The sequence below is a fragment of the Solanum verrucosum genome, unplaced genomic scaffold, assembly GCF_900185275.1.
Source record: "Solanum verrucosum unplaced genomic scaffold, falcon-dt-bn FXZP01000088.1, whole genome shotgun sequence".
Taxonomy (NCBI): Eukaryota; Viridiplantae; Streptophyta; class Magnoliopsida; order Solanales; family Solanaceae; genus Solanum; species Solanum verrucosum.
This window is the reverse complement of record NW_026020077.1, coordinates 1,142,652-1,163,616: the sequence shown is the minus strand read 5'-3', so window position 1 is coordinate 1,163,616 and position 20,965 is coordinate 1,142,652. Positions and strand designations below refer to the sequence as shown.

Below are 20,965 nucleotides of genomic sequence, written 5' to 3'. Positions count from 1 at the left end.
TGCTTAGGTCAGGCGTGCATCTTTCCAATTTCAAATATGTCGAAGCCCATTTGAAATGAAGACCCTTGCTAGGCGTTCACGGGTCAGGCATTCTCTAGTCAGGCATTCTCAGGTCGGGCGTTCCTAGGTCAGGCATTCTCAGGTCAGGCGTCCTTATATCAGGCGTTCTTAGGTCAAGCGTTCTCGGGTCAGGCATTCTCAGTTCAGGCGTTCTCGGGTCAGGCATTCTCCGGTCAGGCATTCTCGGGTTAGGTATTCTCGGGTCAGGCGTTCTCAGGTCAGGCGTTCTTAGGTCAGGCGTCCTCAGGTCAGGCAATTTTTAACGCCTTTGAACTCACATAATTTTTAATGCATATTTTCGCATTTACAGGCCTTTCTTTAGGAAGTACCTAAAATCATTGATTCTTCGTATGCTATATAGCCCATGGCGCTCCGCAACACTCAAATTTTTTATCTCATATCAAGGCATTCTCTAGTCAGGCATTCTCCGGTCAGGCATTCTCAAGTCAGGCGTTCTCAGGTCAGGCGTTCTCAGGTCAGGCGTGAGAATGCTTAACCTGAGCACGCTTGACATGAGCACGCCTGACCCGAGAACGCTTGACCCGAGAATCTCGACCTGAGGATGTGTAACATGGTCTTCACTTCAAATGGGCTTTGACATCTTTGAAATTGGAAAGATGAACGCTTAACCTGAGAACACTTGAGGACGCCTGGCCTGAGAACGCCTGACCTGAGGACGCCTGACCTGAGAACGCCTGAGGATGACTGGCCTGAGAACGCCTGACCTGAGGATGCTTGGCCTTAGAATGCCTGACCTGAAAACGCTTGACCTGAGGACGCCTGACTTGGGAACGCCTGACCTGAGAACGCCTGACCAGAGAATGCCTGACCCGAGACACCTGACCTGAGAACGCATAGACCTGGGAACGCCTCACTCAGGAATGTCTTACCTGAGGACGCCTGACCCGAGAACGCGCCTGACCTGAGGAAGCCTGACCCGAGAACTCCTAACCTGAAATACTAAATAAGTAAAGAAAACCATTTTTTATTACTTAAATGAACTTAAAAGATAATTTTAGGAAAAAACAATTTTTATTAACAAAACGAGAATTGATTGTTGTTAAATCAAGGGCATCTTACATAAATCCTACTAATTTAGATCCTAATTATTATAATTCCCAATAGTTTGTAATATTACTTTTTATACCATATTTTGACCTCGAGATACATGTTGAAGGGCAGAGATACAAGTATCCAACAGTTTTTAAAGCTAAGATAAATAATTTATCAATTTGAATTAAAGGGGTGTAACTTATTTCCTTTATTAAAGGATTGATTGTTGACTAATTAACAACCCAACAAATTTACAGGATCTTGAGTATTAACTCTAACAAGTTTTCCTAAAATAACGAAATCATAAACCCAAATAATTTTGTTATTACTCTTCATCTTCTTCATCGGTTCCTTCCTTTGTATCCGCCTGAATCCTACGCCAACTTTTTAAAACACATATAAAGGGGAATACATCGGCAGGTTGAGGTGCAATTTAAAATAGTCTAATTATGATAACGGAACTGAATAGAATGAAATTAGTACAAAGAATCATGTAGTTTTCTCCTTTGATATTGATCTCGGTTGAACGACCAAATTCCTTGTCATATGCATCAACCAGAAAGGCTCTCTATTGCCCTTCGTAGCTTAATTTTTAAAAGTTTATACAATCGAACTTCAGAGAAATATGAATTTTATCTCAGATACATGTATCAATATGTATCTCAGTCTCAGTCTTAAAAACTGTTAGATACATGTATCTCGCCACTAATGATACATGTATCTCATAGCCTAATTTGTAAAAGTTTATACAATAGAACTTTAGAGAAATATGAACTCTATTTCAGATACATAAATAAGATGTAAAACCAAGATACATTAGAATAATGAAAAAAAAGTAATTTACATCTTTGTATACTTGTAATTATCAAGATTTAGTTTTGAATTAGGGACATGGTATTGGGAGATTTAAGAAAGAAAGGGAGATGGTGAAAGTGTTTGAAGATCGTGGGGGGTGGGCTGGGGGGTGAGAGATCGGAAGGTAATGGGATTTGGGGAGGGAGCAACAGATCGAAGTGAGAGAAAAACTTTTTGAATTGATAATTTACCATTAATTAATGAGTTTAAATTTTAAGATAATTATTTAATATCATATATAAGAGATTTGTGTATCTAATTAAATATTTTAAACTATATGGTATAAAAAATAAAAGTGGTATTGTGCGTAATTTTTTTAAACTAGAGGTAAATTAAGTATATATTTAGTATGTCTAACTAGGTAGTTTTTCCTTAAATCAAATCAAACAAATAGAATACAATAAACAAATAAATTTGGGCTTTGGTGTCCAACTTGTCCTAACTCTAACAATTTGCCAAAATGGACTTTGGCCCATTTCAATCAAAATCTGTTGTTGGTAATGCTCATTGGGCATGTTTGGGCCCATTTTTCTGCCTGGACCTGCTGGAATTAATTACCCTTCGCCTTTGGTTCCTCTTTTTACCTTTTTTTCCCTGTATCGAGTATACAGTGTATCAGCTTCCAAACAGGCTGTATATATCAGTCTTTATTTCACGTATATCATGTATACTTGTTTCCAAGACATATAGGTCCCTTTTCACTCGAACATCGATAAGGGGCTGACTCGAAAGATTTCAACTCGAAGAAATGCAAGAGGGGAGTCCAAAAGGGACTCGGGTTATCAACACATGCCTAGAAAATGGAATCAACATTATGGAATTATTCTAGCACATTTCAATTTATGCGCACTTTTCATTTTTCAAGAGTCAAACGGTTTAAGTTTGACCGGGAATTTGCGCATGGAATCTTCAATTTTTTTGAAATAAGATTTATATATTTGTAAACTACGTAATAAGTATTATAAGTCAGAATAATTGATAATTCAAAAATGTTTAAAAGATCTATAAAAAATTTACGGTCAAAGATAGACTTGTTTAAATCTCGAAATCCGAAAAATGCCACATAAAATGGGACAGGGAGTATGATAAATGAGCAAAGGAAAAATGCTAACTTATACAAACATTTGTACCCTACACTAAAACAATGAAATAACCAACAAGATTGATATGACCAAGTTGTAATAATAATTTTAAGAAAATAATCCAATTACTCCAAATATGCACATTCATTTTGTGGTCAGCTAAACATGGAGACACATTTTGAATAGCATGTGCCAGAAAAATCATTTGAGCAAGCTAAGGCATGCTCTCTTTAGTAATGAACTAAGCAATTATTTCAAAACTAATGCAAAGAGATTCTACCAGTGATCAAGAATACTCCAAAAGAAAGATTTTAATAGTAATTCAAAGAACAAAATCACTTCATATGAATCTTTCAAATGTCCGGCTACTTCAACCATATCGTATTAATTAGTTCGAAACTCCTACGCCTAAACGAAAATGATTCCAATCAGCAGGAAATAAAGTGAAAGACTTAGATTTTGAAAACAGAGTAAAACAATGACAAAATGAATTCCACAAGGGTTCAAAGTAAGCAGATTTCAGATGAGAAACAACAAAACACAACTAATCATGTTAGCGATAAAATAAACTCGAACAGAGAAAAGATAGGCAACAAAACTTGAATTAATCAGTTTGTTAATCCATTTTTTAATCAAATTTAAATAAAGAAGCTTTAACACAGATAAGAACAACTAGTGTACTGATTCAAATACTTAATCCAAGCAAGCAAGGGTAAAAAGACAAGGGCCAGAATGCAACAACTACAATAACTCAAGATGAAACTGAAATACACACAACATCGCAACAATATGAAATAATGGGTACATTTTCGAAACAGGTACGAGCAATAAAACATGGAAATCAACACAGAATGGCGAACAAGAAAATCAAAGCGGTATAGTTACAAAGCCAATTGTATTAAACCATTTTGAATCAACGATTATTAAAAGACTCCTCGAATCTAACACTCTTAAATCTTAATCACCTCTCACACACAGTCAAGAGTTAAACAATCCACACATTAAGAACAAACAAGGACATGAACCGGAATGAATATTACCTTTTGATGGGCAGAGAACTGAGACAAACGAACTTGGAGCAGAAACTTCACCACAAGCGGGAATTTCACCGGATTCCGACGAAAGATTTGAAGAAATGAAGGTCTAAAAAGAAATTGATGGATTCTTTCTTTGATTTTAGCTTTTGTATTCTCTTTTTCGTAACCCTAGATTGAGGAGTTGAGATGGGTTTATATAGAGGGAAAATAGGACTGATTTTGGGTGAAGAATGGATGAAAATTGAATGTGAAATTCAAAAAAAAAAAAGAACTTGCCTGCTTGAATTTGTAGGAATCCTCAACGGATTTTTTGAAAGGAGCCGTTGATTCAAGGAGATTACGACAGGTGGATTACTCTCGAAACGATCTGATACACACGCGCTGCTGGGTACGCATTTCTGGGTTTGCGGATGAGGAAGACGAGCGTAGGGGTCACTGATATAGCCGTTGTATGTATTATTAGTTGTGGGCTGAGATAGTGGGCTGGGCTGTTGGTGTTGGGAATGAAATTGAGGTTGGGTCTGCGGGATTTGTTTGGTGATGAACATATGGGCAGAAATATGGACCAATTTTCGTTTAAAAATTGGATGAAAAAGGGTCTTAAAAACGAAACCAAGAATGTGGTCAATTTGACTTAAAGAAAAATAACCACGTGAATTACAATTTTGATCAAATTGAGGCAATTGGTTCAATTCGGCATAAGACGAATTGTTATTAATTAATTAATGAGCTTCGTAATTTTAACGAACTAAAATAATTAACTTAATTATAAATTAATTAATTCAAAAATATAAACTATTAATTAACTAAATTAAGTAACCAAATATTTAAGTAAAACTAAAATCTTTTTGAGACAATTTTTGAATATTTATAACATTTAATAATTATATAAAATAATATATATTATTTGAAAATTTATAATTTATTCAAACTAAGTCGCAAACTATTTTGAATTTTATAAAAACAAATTATTTGAAATTAAAAAAGCTCGATGATTAATCTATATCGTGGAGGATCAAAATTGGAGGTCAACCACTAATTCTTGAGTTCCAAGAGTTCAACACAAAATGTTGCCGGACAATTTCTACATCAAGATGAAAATGAATATGGTATAAACACAAACAATGACAAAAGGAAAAATATATAGCAAAACCCCATCAATTATTTTTTAAAACAGTGATTTTAAGAAAATAAGTTAATAGATAATGAGTATTTTTGTAATTCAATTTTTGACTTAAATTTTTCCCATTTTTAATAATACAGTAAAACCTCTATAAAGTAATACTCGATAAATTAATAATCTCTCTAAAGTAATAATTTCCTCAGGTCCCGACTTGGGCCAATGGAAAAAATTACCAATTTCGATAAGATACTATATTTCCAGAAGACCCCTATATAAATATATGGTCCCATTAATAACATAACTTAATAATTCTTTAAAAGTACAAATATGTGTAAGACAATTTAGTGAAATATGATTTTACTGTGTTCTGTTTTTTCATAAAATTCAAATCTAGTTGAAGCTCACTCTAACATTTTTTATTGCATTCAAGAGCTCTGGTGTTGTCTTTTCGAACTGCACCATGAAATTGTGAAGAGTTCTAGATGCGATAAGTGTTTCTTTATGCGTAACTGGTTCCAAAGGTATAGTATCATCTTCAACTTCATCATCAACATTGTTTTTTTCGATGGTATCCATAATTTCTTCTAAGTTTTGGACCTCTAAACATGTATCACTTTCACTCGGATAATCCAACAAGTTATTGACATCCATTTTATTGTGATAACCGAGATCATTAATCATAACTTTAAGTTCATGAATGACGTTTTCACAAGTGGGTTTATTCAAGTTCTCTGAGATTGCATTCCCCAAACGAAATTTACAGTGTCAAAAATAATTTGCTATTGTCTCTTGCTGAACACCAAGTAGGGATTGCAAAATTGATAGCATCTAAAGTATTAATCTTTGTTGGATCAGTTTGTCCCACTTCATAGCCTTCTAATATCCTACGATAAAATTTGTTACGATAATACATCTTGAAAGCTTTTATTATCCTAACATCACAAGGTTGAAATTAGTAAGATACAGTTATTTTGATGTATTCGTTGTACTTTATATGATACATAAATTAGTAAGATACTATGATTTTGATATAATCAAAATTAACATTCATTAAATCTCAAATCATTCTTCAAATTAATAAATATTAATTTATCGATTAAATAATATCCCTATAAAATAATAAAATTTCATGGTCCCACCTATATTAATTTATAGAGGTTTACTCTATAAGTTAAAAACATTTGGCAGCTCTATTAATTACATTTTCAAGTTAAATATGGGTGGATCTCTATAATGTATGTCTTTTCTTCTTCTTTTTATTTCCTTTAATACGCTTTGCTTGTAAAACTATAATTTGCTCCTTAATATAAATATATATATATATATATATATATATATATATATATATATATTGCCTGTAATAATATAAATGGTATGTTTTGGGATTAATAATCGAGTTTTTGAAGTGATTGTTTGCGTGGATAAAGAATAAGTTTTTTATCACAAACATATACTTTCTTTGACGCTATTTAAGACATAATAATACTACCCACATACAACATTTTTGAAATATTTTATGTTGTTAATTATCATGATTTATAGTATTTTTACGATAGATTCACTTCAAAAATCAGTGGAATTTTTTGTATTTTTTTCAAAACATATTTTATATTGTCAATTATCATGATTTATAGCATTTTTACGCAATTTTTAAATATAAAAAAAAATAAGAAGACAAATAAATTAAAATGGACCCAATATATGTTATTTTTGTTGTCTCAATTTATGTGACATAAATGAAATTTGGAGAGTCATCCAAATTTTCATATTTTTTTAAAAAATGTTTTAAGTTATTAATTATTGTGATTTATAATATTTTTGTGTAACTTTCAAATAATGGACATTACTAGTCACTTTGTCCTAATTTATGGGATATGGATAAAGTTACAAAATTAACCCTTTTAAAATGTCTTTCAGATATTTTAAGTTGTTAATTATTATTATTTATAATACATTTTTGGTAATTTTAAAATGATATGTGTTATTTTTTCTGTCCCAATATATGTGAGCCTGATACAATTCTGAGAGTCAACGTATTTTATTATATAGCTTTTAAATATTTTAAATTGGTAATTATTGTAATTTTTAATGTTTTTTAAGTCATTTGTAAATGATATGTGTTGATTCCTTGATTGAGACTTTTCCATTTGTGACACATATATATAGATATTTGGTGCCCGTGCCAGCACGGGCCCAATAAATATATTAATTTTTTTGTTTTAATTTATTTGATATAAATAGAATTTGAAGGTCAGTCGATTTTTATATGTTTTCTTAAAAATATATTTGAAGTTATTAAATTATTGTGATTTATAGTATTTTTGCGTTAGTTTTAAATAATATAGGTTACTCATGTTTCAATTCACGTGAATAATCATAAATATTTTCAGTTGTTAATTTATTGTGAATTCTAGAAATTTTGACGTTATTTTCAAATAGTACATGTTACTTATTCTATTCCAATTAGTCAATCAAATTTCTTATATGATTTAAAAATATTTTTCATTGCTAATTATTGTGATTTATAGCATCTTTTATGTAACTTTTAATAATATATAATTTGTTCAAATTCATATGACAATGATAAGATTTCAAGAGTCGACGCAATAAAAATTCAATTTTTAAAAAAAGTTGTACCTCTAATATATTTTGTAGCTAAAATATACTCTCTCCGTCCACTTGTATTTGTCATGTTGCGCTTTTTGAAAGTCTATTTGACTAATTTTCAAAGTTAAATCAGATTGTATTAATTCAATTTTTTTAGAAAAAAAATTAAATATACAAAATCTATACAAAAAGTACTATAAATTGTATTTTTTTACCTATGAATATGATGAAATAATACATTGTAAAATATTAGTTAAAATTCTTATAGTTTGACTCTTAAAAGGAAATCATAACAATTAAAAGTGCATAGAGAGAGTAATAAATAGGTAATTAAATTTCAAGAAGCTTAAAATAAAAGGTTGAAAAAAAGAATTAGATAAACAATATCTATTGAAAATTGAAAACATATAAATAATAAATGGGCCCAAATGAGGTCAAACGATTTGGCTAATAAATTAGTAGGTAATTAATGGTGTTAAATTGTCCAATAATATAAATTTTAAAGGTGCAACCATAAAAGAAGAATGTACAACACTATCAGGCACATATCATCCAACACTTATCATGTGCTAAGTAGTGGATATTCCCACTTATTATATATATATATATATATATAAAATTATTAATAAGGATTGAGTCCATCCAATTATCCATATCATATTATTTCATATTCAACTTAATACAATAACGAATAAGGTACCACTTAGAGTTTGCACTTATCAATTAGCATTTGACTCATATAATATGGGTAAATTTGAATACAAGGCATAAAAAAATTCGATTTTTGAATATCCAAAAATCTGTAGTATTAAATTAAATATCCAATGAAAAACCTATAAACTTTGAAAATAAAAAATCAAAGTACAATCCATAATCTAAAAATCCAAATCAAATTATATCCAAAACATTTGAATTTTTTATTAAATCAAACCATCCCGACCCTATCCCTTAGTCTTCACTCCCTCCATTTATAATTGGCGAAACATGATAATTATTTTGGAACTAGCGAAACAATTGTTTAAGATAATCTAAATAAAAATATTTCAAGCACCCTTTACTAGTTTTCCTACTTTACACAGAAAATAAAGTTACTGGAATCAAATCAACCATCATCACCATTATGCAGTCAAATGGAAAAATATATTTGTATAAAATCTTTATTTAATATCAATTCATCTTTTTTAGGTAAAAAGTAGTAGTAACAAATTGGTAGAACCAAACTTTAAGAAAAAGAAAACGATTATTCCCTATTTATAGTAACTTTTCCATAAAATATGGTGTTGCTCCGCTTTAAGCGAGCATCTTGTAGGGCTAACTATGTAATAAAATATGCTATTCTATTTTTAGATTTCACTGTTTATATTAAAATATAAATAATTTATCAGTTTATATTGGTTAATCTTTAGGAAAAATTGTATAAATAGCAAATTATTAATTCAAATTAAATACTATAAATATAGTTTGATTTAATTGTACCCATAGCAAACTGTTGCTATTTCGCTCGCCACTCCCATTCTTGTCACCCTCCGAGCTTACACCCTGGACGTGGCCGTCACTCGGAGACCATCGCTGGCCCTAAGCGAACCCTTGGATTGGCTTACTTAACTTAACGGCAGACTTAAAACTCAACAGAATAAACTCAATGCAATAATTTAAATGATAACATCTTAGCCAAAATGGCCACTTATGTCTCAAAACAAAGTATCTGCAAATACATAGATGAAAGACTCAATACTAACTGTCTGACTGTCTATGTGTAATAACCCGTTAGATCATTTTTAGTACTAGAATTATTTGACTATTCCCGAAAATTTTATAAGGAGTATTTTGGACTATTAGTTAATTATAGTTATATAATTGGGGAATTTTAATTATTTATTTAAGGTCTTATATTACTTGGTCCATGTGTAAAAGTAAATTAGGTTTATAATATTTGTGGAAACCGCATAGTCGTGCGGCGTTAGTCATAAATGACCAGAAGAAAGCGTGAGCAGTGATTTCTCTTCCTTTAGGTAAGAATCTTTGTTTTGCTTGGGATAACTTAATTCATGTCTTAATTATATGTTTTGTGGTTATGTGCGATAGCTGAAAGATATTGGAGTTGAAACTTGGAAATTCTCCTAGACAGCGTAGGTGGAACTATTTCATGGGATTAAAAGTAAGAAAGTTAAATAGTTTTGATTGGTTGATTGGTTAAATGTTGATAGCTGTAGTAGGTAGTGCACTTTCTTAATATTATTTGTATAGAAATAGTAAAAAATTTCACTTGAGAATTTGCACAGCGACAAGTTTGACTTACAATCATGGAAATAGTGATGGCATAATGATTAAGGGTAACAAATAACAAATTATTAGATAGTCTTTAGGAGTATAAGATGCGTGGTTACTTTGTTTTCCCAAATTCACGTCACTGTCTGGTTACTTGATGGTAAATTGGACTTTTGTTTCGTGCTTTAAGTTTCTTGTTATGGTTACATTATTATTCTAGTTTTAATATATTGAGATAGGTACTTAAATATTTGGGGTATTATATTACTTGAATACCTTTAAATTTATAATAACCGGAGGAATTAAGACTTGACCTTAGCCTTGAAATTTGGAAAATGTTAAGAGCTTGTTACAGATTTGAGTGAGCTTTTGGGTCTAGACTAGACACCTAGTAATATGAGTGTTGTTAGTTATGAAATCTCATTGTGGTTATGTATTTGAATAGATTACATTGATTTGGAAACTCAACGAAAAGGGAAGGCTCAAGTCTCGGAGTGAATTGTGAATCCATTGAGGCAAGTGGATTTCTAAACCCTTGTTAAGCGTATGGAATTCGTGTATTTCCTTGTCGTATATGTTTGTGAGTAATGTGATCAATTGTTTGTGTGATGTGTTGTGAATTGTTTGAAAGACTTGTTGAATCATTGTTGAAGTTGTATCATGATTCGGTTGTTGTGATTTGTGCAATGTTATGAAAATGGTCATCTCCTTATTATTTGTGTGAACATGTCATTTGCATTATTCTGAGACATGGTTGTGACAAGTGTTATGTGCATTGAGAAAGAATAAGAAATTAAGGAGGATGTACCATTTCGAGGGACGTATCGCGCGCCGCGATGGATACTATATTTCGAGGGACGTGTCGCGCGCCGCGACGGATATTATATTTCGAGGGACGTATCGCGCGCCGCGATGGATGCATGGACAGATATGTCCCCCATGGGTCCCGGACTGAGAGACAGCGGGTGTGTATCATTAGGTCAGACATGCATCACTATAATTGACATTGCATTTCATTGCATTGCACATTTTTATTATTAATGAACTTGATCTTGTGTGTTGTTGATCTTGTGAGTGCCTTTCTATGGAACTTGTGACTGACGAATATTGAGGTGTTATTGAGAATATATGACCTGTTAGAATGCTATTGTTGAGTTGTATGCTTTGTAAATTGTAAATTGTTAGGTTGGGTTGGTTTTATGCAGGTTGTAGTTATGGAGGTTAGGATGGGGTGTAAGGAGTACCCGTATTCTGTACTCTTAGCTTGTGTTTAGAGGTTTGCTTGTTGAGTACCGTGTGGTTTGGTACTCACCCCTTGCTTCTACAATCTTTTGTAGGTTACGAGCCCGGATCTTCGTGATACCGTCAATTCTCTTCGTTTCCGAGGTTTTCTGTGGAGATCTGAGAGGTAGCTGTTTGTCATCTCAGCGAACCTTCTTACTCCTGTTTATGATTTTGTTTTTACTTGAAAGACAACGTCATTTGAGACTTGCGTATTTTCTTTCAATTCTAGTATTTACATTAGAGGCTTGTGCACGTGACAACCAGGTTTTGGGGATTGAATTAAGTTGACTTGTTTTCGTAATAGTAATTGCTATTGAACTTTGCTTTATTTCCGCACTTTATCGAAATGATTGGGTTTTAGGCTGACTTGTCTTGGTGGGATACGACGAGTGCCATCACATCCATTTTTGGGTCGTGACACTATGATACCTCTATAATACTGAGATGGATGTTGGGACATACCCCACAACATCCTAATAAAGCAAAACTAGGAAAGCGAAATAACAGAGTCCTTCGGAATGCAAAGAGGTTCACCACTGACTCTGGAGTGCTCAACTGGATCAACAACGTGCTGGATGTTGATCCTGGTTACCAGCATCTGCATCATAATAAGATGCAGGTCAACTGAAATCATTACATTGAATGTACGAGTATGCGAGTTGAAATGCTAAACAACAACTTAAGCTTGAAAAGAGTACAAATGAACAAGTACCTTGGCTCTATTTAACTCATGAATAACTGAACTCAATATAAAGCAATAAGACACATGCAAGATATATATATATATATAGGTAAAACAGTGTAAACAACTTAGTTCGTTAAAGATAAAGCAATAACAAACTCAACTTTACTTATATATAAAAGTAATATAACTTTTGTGGGAGATTCTCTAACCGACAACCACCACTATGAGCCTAAGTGGTGATACAACGTGTTGCCCACGCTGCCAGAACTGGCTTATACTTTGCCGTCATATAGAACGCTTAACTTAGTGGATCCACTAATCTATGCTAAAAGCATCTTAATGAGTCATCTAAAAAGTATGATCATTTACTACCCATGATGGCTACATGGTTTATGGAGACTTGAGTTAATAAGAACTCGAATCCCCATATCGGTGCTCAATACTACTCCCAAAATATACTTAGTTCATATGTTTGTAAAAACAAAACTCGTTTTTTGAATTGAGATAATTCCTCAAAACTTAGCTTAAAAACTCTCTTTGAATCGATGTCCCTTTCTTGCTCAAATGTGAAAACATTTATAAACTCTTTGGGAATGCTTAGTCCACTCTGGCAGGCGCGGCGCCTCAAGCCTTTGCCCAGAAAATCCCCGATTTCTCTGCTTCGTTTTTCATCTCTAAACCCTATAAACTTCAATGATTACTTCTCCAAACACTTAGGAGCAATATTGCCCTCAACATATAACAAATTTAACTCAAAAATTCACCCGAAACCACGAATCAAATCAACAAGGAACTTCAACAACATAATCAATCAAGAAATTAACTATGTCCTTCAAGAACTTCACCTTTTTACATATGAACAACCCAAAATCGCTGAACTGAAACAAGTTGGTGTGTGGATGAACTAACCCATCACTAAAAGATATCACATACCTTAATAGGGATCACCCCAGACGAATTCCACTCGCAAGCTTGGATGATCTTGACGAATTCTTGCCTTTTTCTCCCTTTCTTTCTTCTTTTCTCTCTTCTCCAAGCCCTAAGCATATTTCTCAATTCTCCAAACTGACTAAGTCATGTTTTTACCCCAATAAATCCCTAAAATCAAATTAGGAAATTAGTTAGAGAAAATACTACTTTGCCCTTCCCTAAATCCGGATTGCGACTTTCCTCAATCCAACAACCCAACTTTCAAAAGGCATATCTCACTTATACGATGTCTAAATCATGCAATATTGGCGGAGTTGGACAGATCTCTCCAAGGGATTTCCAATCATATCAAGATCTTCTCCTAACTCCTTCTGAGCTAGGAGTTATGACCGTTTGAAAATGGTCAAAACTCACTTTCTTAACTTAAACAAAATTTCCAGATTTCCTTATTTTTTCCAAAAATCAATATTTTCATATTTTAAACTCTTTATAGTCGTTTCTAAGTGCGAGATGTTACAGTTCTCTCCCTCGCCTCACTCGTTTTTTTATATAAACGCAAATGTATAAAATGTTTTTGTGTTTTTATAAAGCGATAGAAAATTGTATATATACATATATTTTCATTCCCCTCTCTCCCCCTCTCCCAAATCTCGCTCGCCTCTCTTCCAGATCTCGCTCGCTCACTCGCCTCTCTCACTTTATACAAAAACGCAAATGTATAAATGCGTTTGTGTTTGTATAAAGCGAGAGAAAAATTGTATATATACATATATTTCGTTCCCTCTGTCCCTTTTCCCAGATCTCGCCTCTCTCACTTTATACAAACACAAATGTATACATTGTTTTTGTGTTTGTACAAAAGCGAGGGAAAATTGTATACACAAATATAAATGCATATATTTTCATCCTATACACTTATGATTATACAAATACGATATTTTCCTGCCCAGTTTTCTTTTGTCTTTCTTTCTTTCTCGCTTTATACAAACACATATTATACAATTGATTTTTTGTATATGTATACCAAAGCATATTATACAACTGCTTTCTTTTGTATATGTATAGCGAATTTATACAACTACTTTATTTTGTATATGTATAGCGAAATATACATATTTATGTTTGCTATGGAGTGCAATTATGCAAACTATAACTATAACATACAAATATGATTTTTGTGTTTGCTATATGTGAAAGTTGTTCTTATCTTTATTACATTAGATATTAAATGTTTTTTAATATTTAGATATATAAATTATGGACAAGTACAAATGAACGAAGGGAGTATAGTAATCCCTCCGTGATAATGTGTGGTATAGTATGGTTCGGTATTTAAATATGCCATTATATTTGTCTGATAATAAAAGTCATTTCCTTCATCTAATTTTACTAGCTCTTTCATATTATTTATTAAGAGAATAATAAATATAATGTAAAGTTCCCTATTGATTAGTAAATGTTTTATGTATTGAACAATATTGATTTTTTTTTACTACTCTAATATAAGAATATAATTGGAATTATTATCAACTTCGATCTTAAATTTCTGAAGTGATAAGCTTTTTAAGCTAAAATGACTACTAATTTGGAACGAAGGGAATACTCATAAGGTATAAAATGAGATATCTACCGTCAAATATTTTCAAATATAAAAATGCTTGAACATGTATCACGATTCAGACCGTCGTGATTGACACCCACACTAACCCTCCAGTTGGAGAACCACTACTATAACTCAAACCAAGCAACTAAACCAAAAATTAAAGCATTTTAAGTTACGGAAGCAAGTTAAATACCTAAAGACTAAAGTTTCCATAAACTTCTAAAAGATCTAACAACTAAACAATGCCGAAAATACACATAGAACCTGAAAGTCAATGTACAAAAACATCTAAAGTACAACAAGTCTAAACAAGAAGGGATACAACCCCAAACTAATGCACTAATAACTAACTAGAAATGTCTAAGTCTGAATTATGGACATAGACGAAAGAGAACCCATGGCAGCCCGAAAGAATTGGCTCACCCTCGAATGTCTACCCCGAGGATGCCTGGCCAGAGGATGTCTAATCGAAGGACGCCTGACCTGAGAACGCTACCCGAGGATGTATGACCTGAGAATGCCTGACCCAAGAACGCCTGACCTGATGACGCCTGACCAGAGAATGCCCGACCCGAGAATGCCTGACTCGAGAATGCCTGACCCGAGAATCCTTGACTCGAGAACGCCTGATCCGAGAACGCCTGACCCGAGGATGCTTGACCCGAGAACGCCTAACCCGAGCACGCCTGACCTGAAAATGCCTGACCCGAGAACGCTTGACCTGAAAATGCCTGACCTGAGAATGCCTGAACCAAGAACGCCTGACCCGAGATTGCCTGACCTGAGCACGCTTGACCTGAGAATGCCTGACCCGAGGATGCCTGACCTGAGGATGCTTAACCCGAGAACGCCTGACCCGAGGATGTCTGACTTGAGAATGTCTGACCCTCGAATGCCTGACCCGAGTATGCTTAACCCAATAACGCCTGACCCGAGGATGTCTGACTTGAGAATGTCTGACCCTCGAATGCCTGACCCGAAGATGCCTGACCAGAGGATGTCTGACCTGAGGACGCCCGACCTGGGAACGCTACCCGAGGAAGCATGACCTGAGAATGCCTGACCCGAGAACGCCTAACCCGAGGATGCCTGACCTGAGGACGCCTGACCAGAGAATGCCCGACTCGAGAATGCCTGACTCGAGAACGCCTGACCCGAGAATGCCTGACCCGAGAATTCTTGACTCGAGAACGCCTGACCTGAGATCACCTGACCTGAGAACGCCTGACCCGAGAACGCCGAACCTGAGAACGCCTGACCCGAGAACGCCGGACCTGAGAACGCCTGACCTGATTCGCCTAACCCGAGGATGCCTGACCGTAGGACGCCTTACCTGAGAATGCCTGACCAGAGGATACCTTACATGAGGACGGTTAACCCAAGAACGCCTGACCAAAGAATACTTAACCTGAGGATGCCTGACCGGAGAATACGTAACCTGAGGATGCCTGACCCGAGGATGCCTGACCTGAGGATGTCTGACCCGAGGATGCTTGACTAGAGGATGTCTGAACCTGAGGACGCCTGACCTTAGAACGCTAATCCTGAGGATGCCTGACCTGAGGACGCTTGACCAGAGAATGCCTGACCTGAGATTGTCTGACTCGAGAACGCCTGACCCGAGAACGCTTGACTTGAGAATGCCTTACCTGAGCACGCCTGACCCGAAGAAGCCTGACCTGAGAATCCCTGACCCGAGAATGCCTTACCCGAGGATGCCTGACCTGAGGATGCCTGACTCGAGAATGCCTGACTCGAGAATGCCTTACTCGAGAACGCCTGACCTGAGAACGCCTGACCTAAGCACGCCTAACCTGAGAACGCCTGACCCAAGAGCTTGACATGAGCATGCCTGACCTGAGAAAGCCTAACCTGAGCACGTCGGACCTGAGAACGCCTGACCTGAGCACGCCTGACCCGAGAATGCCTGACCCGAGAACGCCTGACTTGAGAATGCCTAACCTAAGAATGCCTGACTCGAGAAAGCCTGACCTGAGAATGCCTGACTCGAGAACGCCTGACCCGAAAACGCCTAACAGGTCTTCATTTCAATTGGGCTTTGACATCTTTGAAATTGGAAAGATGCACGCCTAACATGAGAACGCCTGACCTGAGAATGCTTGACCTGACGCCTGACCTGAGAAAGCCTAACCCGAGAACGTCTGGCCTGAGAACACCTGACCTAGGAACGCCTGACTTGAGCACGCTTGACTTGAGAACGCTGACCCAAGAATGCCTGACCCGAGAACGCCTGACCCGAGAATGCCTGACCCGAGAATACCTGACTCGAGAACGCCTGACCTGAGAACGCCTGACTCGAGAACGCCTGACCCGAGAACGCCTAACAGGTCTTCATTTCAAATGGGCTTTAAGATCTTTGAAATTGTAAAGATGCACGCCTGACATGAGCATGCCTGACCTGAGAATGCTTAACATGAGAATGCTTGACCTGACGCCTAACCTGAGAAAGCCTGACTCGATTCGCCTAACCCGAGAACGCCTGACCTGAGAACACCTGACCTGGGAACGCTTGACCGAAGAACGCCTGACATGGGAACGCCTCACTCGGGAACTTGATATACAAAAAACAAATGGAATTCTAGCACAGTTCATTTAACAAGAGTTTCTTAACACAGGACACATATATATTTCTTTAGCTTTTCAGACATAGTGCAAGCTATAATCAGATAATAAGCACGGTTGGAATCACAACAAGAGAAAATTGAACCTATTTAATCTAAAAGAAATGGATCAAATCAATGCGATTGAGTGTTTGAACTATTGATTTACGTAATTTGAAATAACCAATTAGGTTTACGACGAAACATCTGATCCAATTTGATTTACACGCCAACATTTAAGGAAAACACTACATAAAGTATTTGTTTAAAGAGGAATCACAATAAACACAAAGTTAATTAGAGTCAAGGCGACTTAAGACAAATAGAGTAAAACAGTTTAAGTTTGACCGAAAATTTGCGCATGGGACTTCAATTTTTTTGAAATAAAATTTATATATAATGATGTAAACTACGTAATAAGTACATAAGTCAAATTAATTGATAATAATTCAAAATGTTTAAAAAATATATGAAAAAATTACGATCAAAAATAGATTTGTTTGAATCTCGAAATCCAAAAAGTGCCACTTAAAATGGGACGGAGCGAGTATAATAAATGAGCAAAGGAAAAATGCTAACTTATACAAACATTTGTACCCTACTAAAACAATGAAATGACCATCAAAATATGACCAAGTTGTAATAATAATTATAAGAAAAATAATCCAATTATTCCAAATATGCACATTCATTTTGTGGTCAACTAAACATGGAGACACAATTTGAATAACATGTACCAGAGAAATCATTTGAGGAAGGCGCATCTCTCTTTAGCAATTATTTCAAAACTAATGCAAAGAGATTCTACCAGTGATCAAGAATACTCCAAAAGAAAGATTTTAATAGTAATTCAAAGAACAAAATCACTTTATATGAATCTTTCAAATGTCCGGCTACTTCAACCATATCGTATTAATTAGTTCGAAACTCCTACGCCTAAACGAAAATGATTCCAATCAGCAGGAAATAAAGTGAAAGACTTAGATTTTGAAAACAGAGTAAAACAATGACAAAATGAATTCCACAAGGGTTCAAAGTAAGCAGATTTCAGATGAGAAACAACAAAACACAACTAATCATGTTAGCGATAAAATAAACTCGAACAGAGAAAAGATAGGCAACAAAACTTGAATTAATCAGTTTGTTAATCCATTTTTTAATCAAATTTAAATAAAGAAGCTTTAACACAGATAAGAACAACTAGTGTACTGATTCAAATACTTAATCCAAGCAAGCAAGGGTAAAAAGACAAGGGCCAGAATGCAACAACTACAATAACTCAAGATGAAACTGAAATACACACAACATCGCAACAATATGAAATAATGGGTACATTTTCGAAACAGGTACGAGCAATAAAACATGGAAATCAACACAGAATGGCGAACAAGAAAATCAAAGCGGTATAGTTACAAAGCCAATTGTATTAAACCATTTTGAATCAACGATTATTAAAAGACTCCTCGAATCTAACACTCTTAAATCTTAATCACCTCTCACACACAGTCAAGAGTTAAACAATCCACACATTAAGAACAAACAAGGACATGAACCGGAATGAATATTACCTTTTGATGGGCAGAGAACTGAGACAAACGAACTTGGAGCAGAAACTTCACCACAAGCGGGAATTTCACCGGATTCCGACGAAAGATTTGAAGAAATGAAGGTCTAAAAAGAAATTGATGGATTCTTTCTTTGATTTTAGCTTTTGTATTCTCTTTTTCGTAACCCTAGATTGAGGAGTTGAGATGGGTTTATATAGAGGGAAAATAGGACTGATTTTGGGTGAAGAATGGATGAAAATTGAATGTGAAATTCAAAAAAAAAAAAAGAACTTGCCTGCTTGAATTTGTAGGAATCCTCAACGGATTTTTTGAAAGGAGCCGTTGATTCAAGGAGATTACGACAGGTGGATTACTCTCGAAACGATCTGATACACACGCGCTGCTGGGTACGCATTTCTGGGTTTGCGGATGAGGAAGACGAGCGTAGGGGTCACTGATATAGCCGTTGTATGTATTGTTAGTTGTGGGCTGAGATAGTAGGCTGGGCTGTTGGTGTTTGAAAAATAACCACGTGAATTACAATTTTAATCAAATTGAGGCAATTGGTTCGATTCGGCATAAGACGAATTGTTATTAATTAATTAATGAGCTTCGTAATCTTAACGAACTAAAATAATTAACTTAATTATAAACTAATTAATTCAAAAATATAAACTATTAATTAACTAAATTAATTAACCAAATATTTAAGTAAAACTAAAATCTTTTTGAGACAATTTTTGAATATTTATAACATTTAATAATTATATAAAATAATATATATTATTTGAAAATTTATAATTTATTCAAACTAAGTCGCAAACTATTTTGAATTTTATAAAAACAAATTATTTGAAATTAAAGAAATTCGATGATTAATCCTATATCATGGAGGATCAAAATTGGAGGTCAACCACTAATTCTTGAGTTCCAAGAGTTCAACACAAAATGTTGCCGGACAATTTCTACATCAAGATGAAAATGAATATGCTATAAACACAAACAATGACAAAAGGAAAAGTATAGAGCAAAACCCCATCAATTATTTTTTAAAACAATGATTTTAAGAAAATAAGTTAATAGATAATGAGTATTTTCGTAATTCAGTTTTTGACTTAAATTCTTCTCACTTTTAGTAATACAGTAAAACCTCTATAAAGTAATACTCAGTAAATTAATAATCTCTCTAAAGTACTAATTTCCTCAGGTCCCGACTTGGGCCAATGGAAAAAATTATCAATTTCGATAAGATAATAAGATAATATATTTCTAGAAGACCTCTATATAAATATATGGCCCCATTAATAACATAAATTAATAATTCTTTAAAATACAAATATATGTAAGACAATTTAGTGAAATATGATTCTATTCTGTTCTGTTTTTTCTTAAAATTCAAATCTAGTTGAAGCTCACTCTAACTTTTTTTATTGCATTCAAGAGCTCTGGTGTTGTCTTTTCGAACTGCACCATGAAATTGTAAATAGTTCTAGATGCGATAAGTGTTTCCTTATGCGTAACTGGTTCCAAAGGTATAGTATCATCTTCAACTTCATCATCAACATTGTTTTTTCGATGGTATCCATAATTTCTTCTAAGTTTTGGACCTCTAAACATGTATCACTTTCACTCGGATAATCCAACAGATTATTGACATCCATTTTATTGTGATAACCGAGATCATTAATCATGACTTTAAGTTCATGAATGACGTTTTCACAAGTGGGTTTATTCAAGTTCTTTGAGATTGCATTCCCCAAACGAAATTTACAGTGTCAAAAACAATTTGCTATTGTCTCTTGTTGAACACCAAGCAAGGATTGCAAAATTGATAGCATCTAAAGTATTAATCTTTGTTCGATCAGTTTGTCTCACTTCATAGCCTTCTAATATCCTACGATAAAATTTGTTACGATAATACATCTTGAAAGCTTTTATTATCCTAACATCACAAGGTTGAAATTAGTAAGATACAGTTATTTTGATGTATTCATTGTACTTTATATGATACATAAATTAGTAAGATATTATGATTTTGATATAATCAAAATTAACATTCATTAAATCTCAAATCATTCTTTAAATTAATAAATATTAATTTATCGATTAAATAATATCCCTATAAAATAATAAAATTTCATGGTCCCATGTATATTAATTTATAGAGGTTTACTGTATAAGTTAAAAACATTTGGCAGCTCTATTAATTA

General features: G+C 34.2%; 2 pseudogenes; both read right to left on the bottom strand.

Moving 5' to 3' along the window:
* Positions 1 to 638: 638 nt before the first annotated feature.
* LOC125824033 (uncharacterized) lies at positions 639 to 6,153 on the bottom strand (annotated as a pseudogene).
* Positions 6,154 to 20,109: 13,956 nt separating this feature from the next.
* Positions 20,110 to 20,708, bottom strand: LOC125824197 (uncharacterized; annotated as a pseudogene).
* Between the last annotated feature and the right edge of the window lie 257 nt (positions 20,709 to 20,965).